This window comes from Harmonia axyridis, chromosome X (genome assembly GCF_914767665.1).
Source record: "Harmonia axyridis chromosome X, icHarAxyr1.1, whole genome shotgun sequence".
In the NCBI taxonomy this organism is placed as follows: Eukaryota; Metazoa; Arthropoda; class Insecta; order Coleoptera; family Coccinellidae; genus Harmonia; species Harmonia axyridis.
The window spans coordinates 30,845,313-30,850,312 of NC_059508.1; the positions used below are offsets into that span (position 1 = coordinate 30,845,313).

The 5,000-nt window shown below is 53.7% G+C and overlaps 1 non-coding gene and 1 pseudogene across 1 annotated transcript; both read right to left on the minus strand.

The window, feature by feature from the left end:
- LOC123688181 overlaps positions 1-3,662 on the minus strand; it is a 7,130-nt pseudogene extending 3,468 nt beyond the window's left edge.
- A 507-nt stretch (positions 3,663-4,169) lies between these two features.
- On the minus strand, positions 4,170-4,324 carry LOC123686771. The gene has a single exon (XR_006748531.1). It is a non-coding gene; the product is annotated as a 5.8S ribosomal RNA (ribosomal RNA).
- Positions 4,325-5,000: the final 676 nt, after the last annotated feature.

Here is a 5,000-nt window from a genome sequence, read left to right on the forward strand (position 1 = left end):
ATCCTTTTTAGGGATGAAGACCGTTCTAGACTCTAACAGTCTATCAGGTGGTCGGTCGCAGAGCAGGACCAAGTTGAATAGTCGGACCAAGATGTTCGGGTCCATCCTCATCAACTCGGCCGCAGCGACCCCGTCTGGGCCAGGAGAGGAATTCCTCTCGACATAATTCGCCCTAACCTCTTCCTCCGTGATAGGGTCCCCCAAGCCGCTCAACGGAGATGTCGATGGTGGAAGTTGGGGAGAGTTGTTGTTCCCTCTCGTGAATACTTGTCTCCAGTATGGGATCATGACATTCTCCGGTAGAGGAGGAGCATCGACGATATTTCCCAAGACGGCATGAACCGCTCTCACCGGATTCAGAGACCAGTTTCTCTGGACACGCCGATACTGCCGCCTGCGTTCTCTGCGCTTTGACAAAGTATGGCCCTGACTGGGCTGTCGAGCAGCAGGAACTCTTTGAGCTGGCAAGGGAAACCTCCTATCCAAGAAATCGGCCAGCATGCTCCGAAGATCGATTGCGGAGCAATGGCGTGCTTGGGAGCAGATGTCAACCAGTTGCTCCTCAACTGGGGTCCCGGCAGCCGGAGGGTCGAGGACCCCAAGAAAATCGATGATTCGAGATCTGAAGTCCTCGACGTGCTCGACCACCCGCCCGTCGGGATCTTGATCTATCGGAGGAGGATCGACTTGCCTCAGTTGTTCGAGGAATCGTGAAACGAGTAATTTGTAGGCTGGGGACTTTCGATGACTCTTAATGGAGTCAAAAGATCTTCCTTCGAAAGCCCTATGTAATGCCTGGTTGATGAAGCGCTCCCCCGCTATCACCAACTCAGCTTCACGCCTAGCTAAAATAGCCGATTCCTCCTCGGTCCATCTTCGCCTGACATCGACGTTTTGACCCAGCTCCCGGGCATCACTCCAGTCCGGGTGAGCCCTGCGGTGATGAACACCGCGACCAGTCGAAGAGAGTCATAGTTACTCCCGCCGTTTACCCGCGCTTTTTTGAATTTCTTCACGTTGACATTCAGAGCACTGGGCAGAAATCACATTGCGTCAACACCCGCTGGGGCCATCGCAATGCTTTGTTTTAATTAGACAGTCGGATTCTCCCAGTCCGTGCCAGTTCTGAGTTGATTGTTAGATGACGGCCGCAGAGATTACCCAGAGCACCCTTGCGAGCACTCACGGGGTCTCGAAGCTTGACGATTCCGCGGGAGGCCAAGACGCGGGACCGAGCTCGGATCAAACGTAACGCAAGCGAAACGCATCACCTCGCCCAGGCCCGGTACGTTAGCCGTGACCCACTTCCCCAACAAGCCCGACACGCCACAATCCTCAGAGCCAATCCTTATCCCGAAGTTACGGATCTAATTTGCCGACTTCCCTTACCTACATTATTCTATCGACTAGAGGCTCTTTACCTTGGAGACCAGCTGCGGATATGGGTACGAGCCGGCGCGACGCCTACACGTGGCCCTCTCCCGGATTTTCAAGGTCCGAGGAGAAGATCCGGACACCGCCGCAAATGCGGTGCTCTTCGCGTTCCAAACCATATCTCCCTGCTAGAGGATTCCATGGAACTCGAACGCTTATGCAGAAAAGAAAACTCTTCCCGGATCTCTCGACGGCGTCTCCGGGTCCTTTTGGGTTGCCCCGACGAACTCTCTTACGAGGGCCCGGTTTAATTTCGGTTCCGCTGCCGGGTTCCGGAATAGGAACCGGATTCCCTTTCGCCCGACGGGCGTGCGTCACGCGTCAAGATGCATAGCATTTCTGCCACCACTTATAAACACGATTAACAACGCCACATCAACATCGGCTTTCGCCTAGGGCTTAGGATCGACTGACTCGTGTGCAACGGCTGTTCACACGAAACCCTTCTCCACCTCAGCTCTCCAGGGCCTCGCTGGAGTATTTGCTACTACCACCAAGATCTGCACCGAAGGCGGCTCCAGACGGCCTCACGGCCAGCCCTTCTGCGCTCACCTCCGCGACCCTCCTACTCATCAGGGCTTCATGACCGCCCCGAAGGGCGACCGCACATGCCACTGACGGCCGAGTATAAGCACGACGCTTCAGCGCCATCCATTTTCAGGGCTAGTAACTTCGGCAGGTGAGTTGTTACACACTCCTTGGCGGATTCCGACTTCCATGGCCACCGTCCTGCTGTCTTAAGTTACCAACGCCTTTCATGGTATCCCATAAGCGTCGATTTAGGCGCTTTAACTCGGCGTTTGGTTCATCCCACAGCGCCAGTTCTGCTTACCAAAAATGGCCCACTTGGCACTCTGATCCGAAATCTCGCGGCTTCACATTCAAGCAAGCCGGAGATCTCACCCATTTAAAGTTTGAGAATAGGTTGAGGTCGTTTCGACCCCAATGCCTCTAATCATTCGCTTTACCGGATGAGACTCGTATGCAACGAGCGCCAGCTATCCTGAGGGAAACTTCGGAGGGAACCAGCTACTAGATGGTTCGATTAGTCTTTCGCCCCTATACCCAGTTCCGACGATCGATTTGCACGTCAGAATCGCTACGGACCTCCATCAGGGTTTCCCCTGACTTCGTCCTGACCAGGCATAGTTCACCATCTTTCGGGTCCCAGCGTGTACGCTCTTGGTGCGCCTCCTCTCGCAATGAGAATGAGGCGCCCCGGGAATGCGGGTCAGTCATGGAGACCGACCATCTTCCCTTAGTTCACATAAAGTGAACCGTTACTTTCATTGCGCCTTTAGGTTTAGTGATTCCCAATGACTCGCGCACACGCTAGACTCCTTGGTCCGTGTTTCAAGACGGGTCCTGAAAGTACCCAAAGCAATAGCGTCGCTGATCGGCGTTTCAAGAGGTCTGTCCAAGAACACCGCGGCGAACAGTCGCAAACGGACGGAATCGGCACTAGGTCCGATCGCCATCACAATTCACATACTTGCCACGGGCCGGACGCGAACTAAGTCGCGGCCTCCCGCCATCAGTAAACCGTCGAGCGAGCTGTTCGGAAACCCAGTGTCCGTAAACATCGGAAAATCCGAGCTCACGGGCTACACTCGAGACCGTAGAACAGCACCCAACGGATCGCGACGACCTACTAGGGGAGAAGTGCACGCGTCCGAAGCCGGAGATGAACCGAAGGGAACAGCCAACGCGAACGTCGCCGTTTCCACAGTCAGTAAATCCCAACAACAGGCGCGAATGAATCTCCCCATTCGACCTTTCGGGTTTCTCAGGTTTACCCCTGAACGGTTTCACGTACTCTTGAACTCTCTCTTCAAAGTTCTTTTCAACTTTCCCTCACGGTACTTGTTCGCTATCGGTCTCGTGGTTATATTTAGCCTTAGATGGAGTTTACCACCCACTTAGGGCTGCACTCTCAAGCAACCCGACTCTAAGAAGAGATCCTCTAGCAAGCCGCAGCGGTCGCTACGGGCCTGGCACCCTCTATGGGCGATGGCCCCATTCAAGATGGACTTGAACGCGCCGCGAACTCGCCAGATAATGGATCCTTCCAAACACCACATCTCCCGGCGACCGGTTACGATCGCGGGATTCAGTGCTGGGCTAATCCCTGTTCGCTCGCCGCTACTAAGGGAATCCTAGTTAGTTTCTTTTCCTCCGCTTAATAATATGCTTAAATTCAGCGGGTAGTCTCACCTGTCCTGAGGTCGTATGTTCAAATCATCGAAACGTTCCGAAACTAACCTTTGGCGGCTCATAAAATCACGTACCTTACGCGAGGGAGTTAGCCTACTCAAAGGCGTCTATTATCTCCTGCTCCGTATGGCGGATCATGCGAATCCAAGCAAAGTGCTTCGGTGTTTCGGGGGTGCGCTCATGAAAGCTCATCCGCAACGCGCGACAACTGGCACATTAAAGCGATCGGACGTCGTTCAGATTTCTCGGACACGACGATCGCATGTCTACAGTCATGGGCGCAGATCGAGCAATACCACGACACCACAATATATGCTTTCGCAATTCAAGACGGCGCGTTACGAAAACAACTCCTCATCATTCCAACACACGAGGCGTCGAAACGACAGAACGTTGATCGTCACGCGGCAAACCGTCCAACTCGCCCAAATGACCTTCGGTACAGGATCAACGTTAGACGACCTTTACGTCGTCACTTCGTCAAGCCATAACGTCTGGCCGGGCAGTCTTTGTAATGGAACCGACCCTCAGTCAGGAGTGGTCCGAGGACAGTGTCCGAGGACCGCAATGTGCGTTCGAAATGTCGATGTTCATGTGTCCTGCAGTTCGCATGTTGACGCGCAATTAGCTGCGTTCTTCATCGACCCACGAGCCAAGTGATCCACCGTTCAGGGTAATCTTTTATGTTCGATTTCTCGGTACTAGTCGCAATGGACTTTCCCTCGAAATACGAGACGCCAACTGCGAACCTCCTCGAGAATGACATTCCAATGACTGAGACGACCCACTGAAGGGTCAATACGTCAGTCGATCGGCGCAAAATCTTCGGTTCAACTAGTTTGCGTACTAATCTAGTGACAATTATCGTAAAAAATTCGGACGGAGACAAACGTCGCAGACAATCCCGAAAGAGCATAAAAACGCTAATGTAACGGGCGTCGCACAACGTCGACGTCTTCGTCCCTGGAATAGATCGTCCTACCGAAGTCCGTAGACAACGGTAACGACTGATCGATTTCGGGCGAGAATCTTTAAAACCTGCAGCCGGCTCCTCGTTCCGTGCCAAACACGAAACTTCGCCCAGCCACGAACGCGGCAATCCAAGCGCTTCGAATCCTTATTCCGAGCACATCACGAGACTTCGCCCAACTACGAACGTCAGCATAAGCAGCCGGCTCCTCGTTCCATCAAGGAACTTCGCCCAACCACAAACGCCGACATAAGCGGCCGGCTCCTCATTTCGTGAGCATCTCTAAACATGGACCTACAACGAAGGCTGCACACACGTGCGGCCGGCTCCTCGTTTCGAGGATATCACAAGACTTCGCCCAACCACGAACGTCAGCATAAGC